We start from the raw sequence: 12,976 nt of genomic DNA, 5'->3' as shown, positions 1-12,976 counted from the left end.
AAATACCACCGGTATGCCATAGTCAATTTCAAAGATTTTCAATATAACAAAATTCACCAATTTCTTTAACCTCAATTAAGGCATATCTTTAGTACCAAAAATCCATATGGGATCTCAACTCCTAGAGTTCTCCGTATTCACCCTCATGTCGTCCATTGAAAAACAATGATATTATTAGAAAAAAGTATCCCTTAATTTCCCTGGGATTGAGAAATGAAAAGTAAAAATAATCAATTTAGTAAAAGCAAACTCATAGTCTATATCCGAAAGCCCATTAATTAATAGTTCTAGTTCCTTATCATTAAAAATAGATATCAAATCACGAGATATTAGTTCATTAAATCCTTCCAAAAATGCAGTTATTTGAGGACGAATAGCAGTAGTCAAACGATGCTCAGAAACTAAATCAGCATATTCATGCTTGTTTTCCTCAGTAACTCGAATGTTCCGTCTACTAGGATCAGTTCATAGTTAGTTACCTGCATTATGTAAATCAAAACTTTTTTGTGTTATATGGGTGTTGAGGTTGAGGGACTTTAAATATCACAAAATAATATTGTCAATCTTTTTCATTATTAAAAATGGAATAAGGACTTTAGACTAATTTTCTCTTTTAAAAATGACCAGTGTAATTTACCCTATCAAATATAAGTAAAACAATTTAAATGAAATTATAACTTTTATAATAAGTTTTACCATCTAATATGTATAATTCAAATTGTTTTATATGATTAATTTTATAATTAATTTTGTGCTTATAAACTTATTATGATAAATTTGGGTTACCGACATAGTCACCAGTTTTATGTGAGACTTTTGGCTCAATTCACAACATACCTAACTTCAAACATAGGGCTGAGCAAGCGATCCGTGAAATCCGTAATCCGATCCAGTCCAGTCCAATCCGATAGGTTTGGATTGATTTTTTGAATCTGCGGTTCGGTTCCGGATTGAAGAATTAAAAATCCGTAGTCTACGGATTGGTTCCGGATTGAACCCTACGGTTCCGGATTGGAACCGATCCGAACCGTATATAAATAATCTATATTTTTATTATACATCCTCCCCCATAGTATCTTCTCTTAATTCTATATAAAATCTAAACTCAAACCTAAAACCGTATAATATCTTCTTTTATTACTCTTGTTTGTTGGTTTTTAGTTTTAATTTGTAATAGTTTAAATACTTATAGTGAAACCAATTTTCTTATGGTTGTTTAAATTTTAGAACAGTATATCGCTATTATAGAAAAATATGTTGCTATTGTGGAACTAATATAGCGCTATGTTTATATTTTTATAAAATTAAAGTGTTATAAATATATTTTGGTTATTTAATTATGTGAATCCGTGGTCCTAAACCGATCCAATCCGTATTTAAATGGATTGGTTCGGATTGGTTGTATGATTTAAACGGATTAGATTGGTTCCAATATTTTAGGAACCGTAGAAAATGGATTGGTCCTGATTTTATCCCAATCCGATCCAATCCGGACCATGCTCACCCCTATTAAACACAACACTAGTACTGTCCTTGCATGCATGAGAGACAGTATTTTTTATTTTAGTTTTTTTTTTGAATAATTTAGTTGAGCCAAGTATAGAATAGATAGATGTTGGCTTTTGAAATAGGGAGGAGAGCGAGAGAGAGAAAGAGAGAGAGAGTGATGGTTGTTATGGAAGCATGTTTAAGGATAGCATGCGCAGAGACTGTTGGATTTGGCATTTGCAAATGGGTGGAAATTATTAATGACCGAGAAATTATTATTATTAAAATTAATAATAAGAGTAAGTGGAGCGCGTGACATGTACGACGCATAGGCTCTTCGCTACTCTTTATTTTTTATTTTTTATTTTTTTAAGAATATAAAAAAAAAAAAGTTAAAAAAAAAAAACTAGAATCAATCATAAAAAAAATATAATAGATAAAATTTATTTTCAACGTGAAGTTCTTCATAATTAAGTTTTAATCTTAAGCCTTTGAATGCATTTTTTTATAATCATTTTGTAACTCATTTTGTATTAGTATTACCATTTCTACTCTAGTGACAACATTTGCATATTAAGAGGGGATTTGATAATTATTTTTTTAACAATTTTCTGTTAGAATTTTTTTTTCAAAATTTTAAAAAATTTATACTAAATTAGATGGAAAAAATGAAACAATAGGAGAAAATATTTTTTTAAAAAAAATAATAACTCATAAAATATATAACTTAGTCTTAATTTATTGGTTAAGCACACAACTCAGTCTGTCAAGACTAAGTCTATTGGATATGGCTTGGGCCTATAATTTTGATTCATGGGTCGACCTAACCTAATGCCGACTCATAAATCCACTTATATGTACAAGCATAATGGTTCTTTTAAATTTAATAGGCTCCACTAGTGGAAGAGATATAACGTTCCACGTTTAGAAGAGCATTATATGTTAGAGTTGTGCAGCGAATCCACCAACCCTCCAAATTTGCCCGATCCGATCCGATCCCACCACATATGGATGGATGCGTGACACGTGGCGGGCGGATGTGGGCTAGGATTCTTCTACCTTTTCACGGGTTCAGGTTGGGTTGCGGTTGATCCGCCATTTCACCCTGACCCGTCCGCCACTCTCAATTTTTTTTAATATATTATTTACACCTATCAGAAGAGATAGAGACACACTCTCTCTCTTTCTCAACCTTTTTCTTTGATAGGCTCTCTCTCTCTCTCTCCCCCCCCCCCCCCCCCCCCAAAAAAAAACCCTACCCATCTACCGACGACGGCGACAACAATCTTCTTCATCATCCAACCAACAACGAGTGACACACTGAAAGGCGATTGGGGATCGAGGTGAGATATTCTCTTCTCTTCTTCTTTCATCTTCTTCTTTTCTCTTTTCCTTCTCTGCTTTCTTCTTTTTCTGTTCTTCTCCTCAATCTGTTCTATGTTGTTCCAGTTCGAAAACGAAAGGCAATCGGCAATCGGCGATGTAATCTATTCTGTTTTTTTTTAAAAATTTTATTTGTTTTTTGTTTTGTTCCAGTTCGAAAATAAAAACCTCTATTTTCTCTTCTTCTTTCCTCTTCTTCTCCTCAATCTCTAATCTTTTTTTTTTGTTCCAGTTCGAAAACCTCTAATTTATCTTCTTCTTTCCTCTTCTTTTCCTAAATCTATAACTTGTTCTTTTTTTTTTCCGGATACAGTTCGTAGACCTCTCTTTTAGAGTCTAATCTTTTTTTTTTTTTTTTTGTTCCAATTCTAAACACACAGAGTGTGAGGGTTCTATACACACAGAGAGAAAGCTTACATAGAGGTTTGGTTTCTTTTTCTTGTTATCTGCAATGGATTTTGTAAGGAACTTCATAGAAAAAAATATTAGATTAATTTGCATCCAAAGGTGAAAAAAAGTAAATGTGGACTTGTTGGACTTGTTATTACACTATATATTGGACTTGTTATTACACTGTATTGGACTTGTTGGACTTGTTATTAATTTTGCAATGGCTAGTTATTACACTCTATATTGGACTTGTTATTACACTCTATATTGGACTTGTTAGACTTCGTATTCAATTTGCAATGGATGGCTATCCAGTGTAGACTCAACACTGGGGGCAAGTTGTGTCTGTTTGGGTTATCCCAGAATGTTAATTGTGTTCTTTGCCATAACCATTATGAGTATCATAATCATCTGTTTTTCCATTGTCCTTTCTTTGATAAAGTTTGGAGTAAGTTAAAGAATATGATTAATATATCCTAGCCCTGTCTTCAGTGGAATGAGTTGGTGGAACATATTTCAAAATATGTTAAGGGTAAATCTATTGGTGCTATTATTTCTAAACTTGTGTTTACTTGCGCTGTCTACCAGTTGTGGCTTGCTAGAAATAATAGGACCTTTAATAATGATATGTACCCTGAAGAATTGGTTATTAAGAGAATTGTGGATATGTATAAATATCCTATCAGTGGACAATGTTGACAATTTGTGCTCAAAATTAGTGGAAATGAATGGACAATGTTGAGGATAGGATATTTACTATTACTTGTATCATATACTTCACTGCCCAGGTTGTTTGTTTTGTTGTAATACTATTGTTTTGGATGCACAATGTTTGTTGTAAATTGTAATATATTTGGCAGTGCATGCACAATGTCGAGGAAGGAAGTGCACAATTTTATTTATTTATTTTTTTTGTTTGAGGAAATGCATAATTAAATTATGTTGAAAATTTATAAAATTTTAAACCGCCAACCCGATTCGCATCCATCCGCCAATTCGCTCAATCCACATCCGCCGGATTGGCGAATGGATACAGTTTGATTTTCTCAAATCCAGTAGACGGATGGCGGATTGAATGTTCCGTAGCCGCAACCTACCCTCGCCCACCCTTATCATATGTGTATGTGGGTAAGACCTTTTAAATGATATGATTAGTGTCATGTAAGATGTTATATTAAATGTTATCAAAATATTATAACCTTAATATTTTTTTCTATTTGATTTGAAAAGTGGATACATATTTAATTATTATATAAGTCAACAAATCTTGCAATTTCTTTTAATTCATTGCCATCGCACCTATCATATTATTAAAATGAGTCGCATCAAATTTTAAAATTTTAATATTATATGTCACATCAATTAATAAGGAAAATATATAAAATTTATTAATTTATGTAATATTTTCCATCTACAAATCTTGGTCTCAACATTGGACCATGCCAGAAAAATGGTGTTTAAGTCTGCTCGTGTTAAGCTCAATGAACTTTTTTTTTACAAGCTATTATTCAAAAAACTTGATCTAAACAGACTTGAGAGCGGACTGACAAGCCGCCTCACATGAACCAATGGGCTAAGTTAGTCTCATGTTAACAATTGAATAAAAAATAATAATAATTCTATTTACGCCACCCTCTTACATTCACAATTTTTCCTTTTTTTAATTACAATTTTACCCTTATCTCCACCAGCCATCATCATTATTACTATCACTTACGATTTTTCCTTCCCATCCCCGGCGACTTTGCCACCTTCGGCCATGAACCTCTTGCCCCTCTAAACACTAATGTTTGAAGGACAAAAGAATATTAAAAGTTTAAGTCTGTTTTTATCTTTCCACGATAAGTGAAAATAGTATGCTAATGTCTTATCACTTATCGTTCCTCATCTATAGAGACAATATTTATGCTACTCCATTTATTTTCTTCTCTAAGAAAAAAAAAATTAAGAAGATATAATTATAACTATAGACTAACTTCAATAGTCAATGTCACAATTCCTTTTTAACCTCACATGGTTTTGTTTTTTTTTTAAATTTATATCTTGCCTATCATATGTAATTATGTGTATAAATTTCAATGGAACAACTTAGATGGAATATCCACTTTGGAAGACAAAATCTTCCCTATCCCATCTGGCTCCTAGGGTTGTTTGTTACCCACAACTTACACGTGTATAAAGAACTGCCATCCCCATCCCCACCCCCACCCAATTCTTTCGTAATAATGATGATTTAGTACATTCTCTGCATCTAACTTTTCATGTAAACTGAAACATTGTGTTAATGACACCAACATAATTTAGAAATACATTATTTACTAGTTTTCTATGTGTTAAAAAATTATAAATATGATATAAATAATTAAATATAATATTTTAATACATGAGAAATTGTGAAAGTATAATAAAGGAGAAATTAGGAATATATTCTTCTATATCTACTGCCATTCTATTTAATCTGTATATTGTTGATTGATTGAGATTTGTTTGTGTTATTTTATATGTTGTTTATCAGTGAACCATTGACTTTTTAATTTTTATTTTCTTTTCTTGAATTAGTCAATAAAATTTGATTGACCCGTACAATTTCTTGAACTTTGATCAATAAAATTTCTTTGACAAAAGTCATTAAAACTTCACTGATTTCATGCAATTTTACTAAGTTGGGTTAGTGAAATATATTGACTTTGCTCAGAGAATTTTGTGTGTGCTAGCACTTAAATTTTTATTGACTTAACATAGTGAAATTTCACTGTCTTCCAATTTTGTAAATTTTATCTATTAATTGATTTTTTTTTTTTTTTGGTTTTAGAAACAGTAAAATTTCACTTTGCCGGAGAGTAACCTGAAATGGTCGTCGAGAAATTTCACTTCATTGGAGAGCCTTAGAAAAATGATCACCGACAACCGACGATACTCACCTTAATTTGAGTTGTGATACTATGATCACCTTAAATTGAAATGATAAATAGAGGTATGAAATCAATTGAGCTAGCAAAAAATAGAGGGGGGAAAAATTCAAAAATAAATTTCAACTCGTTAACCTGTTAGACAGGACTTGAACTAAGATTTTCAGCTTTACATTGAGCAAGCCTTTTTGAAAAAGTCTGCCGGACTTAAGGCACCATTTTTTAGGGTCAATCTAGCTTAAGCCAATGTGACCCTTACTTATGGCCTTGTTTGGATTAACTGTGAGTGTGTCATAAGATATGTGATGCAAGTTTGTCCAATAATATAAAATAATTTTTTAAAAAAGAGCAATATTTTAAGAAAATACTTTTGTTGAACAAAATTTTTCATAAAAGCTTTTAGAATTTGTAGAGATAGCATTTGAAGCATTATGAATATGGAAGTAGGTTAAGGTTGGGGTGTGTGATGCAAGCATGCATGTTAGTAGGCGTGCTAAAAAAAACTTGGTGGGAGGAGAGGAGAGAGAGAGAGAGAGAGAGAAAATTTTAGAAGAAGAAGAAGAAGAAGACAAAGAAGGGGCAGCAGCCGGCAAAGGGTGTTGTGGAGGGTTGGTGGGTAGGTGGGGGAGAGTATGGGGACCCACGCCCCTCAACCTAGCCCAGCAGGAGGGAAGAGATGCTCTCCTGTCTCTGTCTCTTTCTCTATTTCTTGGGCGTGCAGAGACTCCACTACATATCCATCTATGTAATCTCAGTATCTCTATTTATTGTGGACAATCCACTCTCTCTCTCTCTATCTCCCCCCATTTTATGAGACCTTCCCATCATATCCTCAATTTTCTCATTTTTAGTTTTGTTTCGATTTTTTTTTTTTTTTTGGCATAAAGCTGCCTGTTCAACTGTTACATTATGCCAATTTACCAGTCTACCCTGACGCAGCAAAACAAATCACACAAGATTAGATATCATTCTGATAGATAAACAAAATCCTTAAATCTACAAGAAAGAAAAAAAAAAATCAAGAACTGAATTATATTACATCAAAGATCATTTGTCTTAAGGCATACATGCGTATTTATAATAAACTGAACCCTAATTAAATAAAGAAATAAAGAATTAGGATAATTCCTTACTAGATACGAAAATAAACAGAAAAATTACCAAAAATAGAAAATATGAGTTAAGTCCATATCTGCATACTAGGAAACAATAGAAATGCGCCAAAACAGACAGCGTTAAAAATGGACTTCCCAAATTAAGTTATTCCCAAAACGAAACTTTCCTAAAGCGACAAAATCACTAATTTGAATGCCTAAACAAAGGAATTTGTCTGCAACATCCACTATCAAGGTATCACTTCCCTTCTTTAGCTTTGGACTTAAAACAAACCTACAAGATGACAATCAAGTATTGGTTTTTGGTACCCATAGTTTCTTGGGTCCTTCTTGGTTAGTTTTGTTAGATCCCTTAATAATCCAAATTTTTTAATTCCTATGTTCATATTCTTTTTGAATGGACAATAAGATATATAATGGTCTTTCTTTCTACAATAATGACAAGTAATATGAGGGTGTGTCATGAGAGGTGCCTTTTCAAAAATTGTATTGAGATTCTTTTGTTTCTTAATAGGGTCATATCCAATACCCGCTTTATCAAAAACACATCTTTGATTTCCAAGAAGCATGTTGAGATTATCTCTACTTTTTACAAAATTTTCAAGTGTTTTTGTTAAATTATCAACATTGTTTTTTAAAGTAGTTTTCTCATTAGAGATAGTATCAAAATCATTTTTCAAAACAATTTTTTCTTTCTTTAATTCTTCTACATTAATAGATAAAGATGCAACAGATTTCTTCAACATATTATTTTTGGCACAAACTTTTCTAAATTCATCTTGTACTTCATAGAATGCACTTTCAAGTTCTTCATAAAGAGTAGTTACCTCATCTTGAGTAGAATCTTCATCTTCAAGAGCCATGAGACATAAGTTAGCTACTTCATTTTTAATTTCATCACTTGAGCTTTCATCTTCACTTTCTCCCCAAGCTGCTACCATAGCCTTTTTGTTTCTTTTGTAGTCTTTTCCATGATTCTTCAATTTTGGACAATCCATCTTAATATGTCTACGATTTTTGCACTCATAGCAAATAATAGGCTCTTTCTTGTTATCTTTGTTGTACTCTTTCTTGAAAGGTCTTCTTTCTCTATAATTGTTTTTCTTGAAGTGTTTTTTGAGATTTCTACTAAACATAGCATAGCTTTCATTATCACTGGAGTTTTTTATGTTCTTATTCATTTGATAAGGCTTTAAATGCAATTCCACTTTTCTTTTTGTTTTCAACATCCTCATGTCCTTTCATGATGATCTCATGAGTCATAAGGGAACCCATAAGCTCATCCAATCCAAGTGTGGAGGGATTTTTGGCTTCTATAATGGCCGTGACCTTTGTTTCTCAATTCTTCGGTAAACACCTAAGAATTTTTCTCACCAACTCACTGTTAGTATAAGTTTTGCCAAGAGATTTCAAAGAGTTTACAATTTCAGTAAATCTAGTAAACATACTTGAAATAGATTCATCAGAGTTCATTTTAAACAATTCATAACTATAAACAAGCATATCAATACGAGATTCCTTCACTTGGTTTGTACCTTCATACATTGCCTCAAGTTTGTCCCAAATTTATTATGCCGAATCACAACTTGAAATTCTATTATACTCCTTAGAGTCTAATCCACAAACAATGGTGAGTTTGGCTTTAGCATTGGCTTGCAATAATTTATGATCCCTCTCATCGCATTCATCTTCAATTTTAGGTACACTAATATTGTCTACTAATTTGGTAGAAATTTTTGGACCTTTGGTGACAATAATCCACATGACATAATCAATGGCTTCTAGGGATAAGGTCATCTTATCCTTCCAATGACTATAGTTGTTTCCGTCAAACAATGGTGACCTATTTGTGGCTTGTCATTCAGCTAAGGTTACCATGGATCGAAACTCCCAGATGGTTAAATCTAAAACAAAAGATACCAATTGTGTGATAACTCTCACCTCTGATTAGTATTAAACTGTGATTAAGCATGATAAGTAATTGATCAAACTGAAATTCTGAACTGAATGCATGTGTATGTTGCTTTAATTGCATCTCTATTTGTTTACCATTAATTGATATGTTCATGTTTTAAGTTTTGAACTGTGAATTGAAGGTCTTATCGGCGACCGAATCAGAAATTGATTAGTATTTTATGCTAATTAGGATTTATGTGATTTTATGGTAGGTTTAATTAGAATTCAATTTGGAATGATTAAATTAGTATTATTGTTAAATTAATTGAACCAAGGTTTATTACCTTTTTGCCATTGAGTGGTTTGACTCAAAAACCCACCCTCATTATGCCTTATTCATATTTGATGCATCATTTTGCTTATCCTCTAGACCAAACCAAGTGAGAAAGCGAGAGTGAGAAATTGAGTTCATCAAGAAGGTTTTTGCTTGAACTTAGAGGAATTAAAGAGGTTTTGCAAATTTGAGCTTCCATACCTAGAACTCAAGACCTAAGGTAGGAATTCATCTTCTTACTTGTGAATTTAAGTTGTTACATGCCTAGTTCATGGAAATTTGGAGTTTAAAGTCAAGAATTAAATTGAAGAGTTGAATTGTGAGCTAATTCATGCATGCATGTACATGTTCTTGTATTTTGAGGTTGTTTTCATGAAAAATTCTTACATGCATGTCCACATTTTGGTTGTAGTCCATGAATTCACCTTGATTTTGAGCTCAATCTTGCATTTGGTCATGTTTTGGAGCATTGGAATTCATAAGAACTCATGCATGTTATGTTCTTGTTTTGTTCATGAAAGTTTCTTTGAAATTGTGTGCAATTGTCTCACCTTTGGGCTTGATTTTACAAAATTGATCTTCAAAACATGTTATAGTATGAGTTTTCAAGTGTTTTCTAGAAAATGGGCCCAAAAGGTTGAGTTTTGATGTGTTGAATGCTTGGTTTGAGCTTGGGAGGCAAATCTGGAAATTCCAGATTTTGGCTTCTACGCTCGAGTAAAGGATTCCACGCTCGAGCGACCATCTTTTGTTCAGAGCTCCGCTTGAGCGAAGGAATGCTAGCTCGAGCGTAGATTGCAAGCTCTTAGATTTTTGGTGCACGCAGACGCACGCTCGAGCTAAGAGCTGTGTCTCACGCTCGAGTGAGCATCGAGCGGGGATTTTCAACATCCAGCACTTTTTGCATTTTTGCAGACCGCTCGAGCGACCCCTCGGTTTTGGTAAGCTCGCTCGAGCATAGAAAGCCACGCTTGAGCGAGACCCCTATTTCAGCAAAAATTTGAAAAGTGTTTTGAAGTACATTTTTGCATCCTTATTCCATCCTAGGCATTCCTAGGCCATGTTTAAGGCATCTTAATGAGGATAATGTTATAGAACCACGCCAGTATAATTAGGGGCTAAGTTATTAATCCCGAGTGTGTGTTCGTTCTGCAACTGTAGGGTTGGCATCCGAGGACGCTCATTAGCCTGTCTGTAGCCCAGTACTCTATGAGTAACAATGTTGTAAAGATATGTTCAATTATGATTATTTTCTGAATGATCAACTGTACTGCTTACTGAAATGCTATTATTTAATGAATGAATGTTTGTTCTATTTGTAAACTGTACTCGTGGCATCCATAGCAACCTACTGTTACTGTTACTACTACTGCTACTACTACTGTTACAGAGATCTCTGTCGGTTCCAATGTTGGGACCACTACTGTTTACTGTTTGATGGCCATCAACTGACTGTTCGGTCTGTTACGACCTACTGTACTGTTTTGCTATTGGATGTACCACATATGACTACTATGGTTCTAAATGACTGATTTACTGATGCAATTGACTATTTTAATTACTGAAAGGACATTCATTCTTAACCCCTTTACGCATATGTTATTCACTGGGTTTTAGCTCACTGTTTATATCTATATGTAGATGTCCAGGCACCAGACCGATGCTAGAAACGTCAAGTTAAGCTCTTGTTTTGTCAAGCCAACCACCATGCCTCACTTCGAGGATCCGAGTCCGTTCAAACCACGGTTGTTTTGGGGTGTCTCAATTTCACCCTTTCGTCTCTGATCTGTAATAAATGTTTGAGACTTGACTGTACTGTTTTAGGTAGGGATTTGGCCCCTGACATGGATGTTTGTGTATATGGCGCATGTACATATGTTTTGGTTATCAATGTGGCATGTTTATAAAAAGTCTTTTGCATACAGATTGTCACAGCTCATTGGACATCTTTTATTTACTATTTTGGCTTCCGCCAGCCCCTTTACTCTGTATTACTGTCATTACTGTTAAGCAGGCCTTCGGTAATCACGGATTACTGGCCGGTTGCGATACTAAACCCATAGGGGCGGGTTTGGGTCGTGACAAATTGTTACCCAAAAGACAACCTAAGAAGGGGGTGAATTAGGTTTTTACAAATAAAAATAATGGTACCCTAATAAAAATTATGACTAGTACAATAGATAAATATAGTTTATGAATAAAAATAATTAAAACAAGTGTTCTAACAACTATGTCAATTAATGATTTTAGCACAATAAAAATATGAAATATAGCTATGGCAATTTAAATAAAATAAAGAGATAAGGGAGAGAGAGACAAACAAATTTATAGTGGTTCGGTTTCAACTCGGCCTACGTCCACTCCTCAAACTTCACTTGAGATTTTTCACTATTCTCTAGCTTCACAGGGTGCTAGCAACCTTTTCACAGACGGAGCAATCCTTTACGGATTTTACACAGACTTTCTAAGTCAAGAACACTGAGTGTACTACACTCTTACAAAGTTGAAAAGAAGGTATTTTTGCTTTCACAGAAAGTTACAAGAATTATCTCTTAAACATAGATATAAAAATGAAACTCTGGTTTTTCTGTAAACCTTACATAGGAAAGATGGGCTTAAAGGTATATGTCTCGGTGTATAATTTCTGAAAGAGGATGTAAACAAAAATTGTATAATACTTTTCAGAGGTTTTTTTAGAGAATAGATGTGAGTGATTATAGATCAAAGAATATTTTTTGTTTTTTTTTTTTGTAACTTGTTTACATTAGAAGCTTTGGTATATATAATGAAACTTCTAGAATTTATAGCCATTTATAATCGTTGTATTCATTTGAATTTATAGTTGTTTATAGCCGTTGTATTCATTCGAATATCTTCCATGCCATCACTACTAATTTGGATAACTTCCACTTGAACCTTTTGGCCTGCTGATGTGTTGGGTTGTTTGAACCTTTTGGTCTGCTGCTGTGCTGGGTTGTTTGAATCTTTGTTTTGGGCTGTTTGAACCTCTAGTTTGGGCATTATTTTTGGGTTGAAATGAATTCCTGATTTAAGCAAATATTAAATACATTCAAACAATATTTAGGATAAAAGTTTAGGTGAGAAATAATGGGACAAAATAAATTTTGATTCTATTTTTCTCTTTCAAATAAATTAAAACATAATTAAATAAATCATCAAAATAAATAAGTCTAACATTATTCATTTTGCAATGGTTAGTTATTACACTCTATATTGGACTTGTTATTACACTGTTTATTGGACTTGTTAGACTTCTTATTCAATTTGCAATGGATGGTTATCCAGTGTAGACTCAACAGTGGGGGCAAGTTGTGTTTGTTTGGGTTATCCCAGAATGTTAATTGTGTTCTTTGCCATAACCATTATGAGTATCATAATCATCTGTTTTTCCATTGTCCTTTCTTTGATAAAGTTTGGAGTAAGTTAAAGAATATGATTAA

General features: G+C 33.2%; 1 long non-coding RNA gene across 1 annotated transcript; it reads left to right on the top strand.

The window, feature by feature from the left end:
* Positions 1-2,648: 2,648 nt before the first annotated feature.
* On the top strand, positions 2,649-11,439 carry LOC114289693 (uncharacterized). Its single transcript, XR_003638690.2, has 3 exons — positions 2,649-2,831; positions 3,252-3,294; positions 11,157-11,439. It is a non-coding gene; the product is annotated as an uncharacterized LOC114289693 (long non-coding RNA).
* Positions 11,440-12,976: the final 1,537 nt, after the last annotated feature.

This window comes from Camellia sinensis, chromosome 13 (genome assembly GCF_055761805.1).
Source record: "Camellia sinensis isolate YWXY chromosome 13, ASM5576180v1, whole genome shotgun sequence".
Taxonomy (NCBI): Eukaryota; Viridiplantae; Streptophyta; class Magnoliopsida; order Ericales; family Theaceae; genus Camellia; species Camellia sinensis.
Note: the sequence above shows the minus strand (reverse complement) of the source record. Positions and strands in the feature narration are given on the sequence as shown.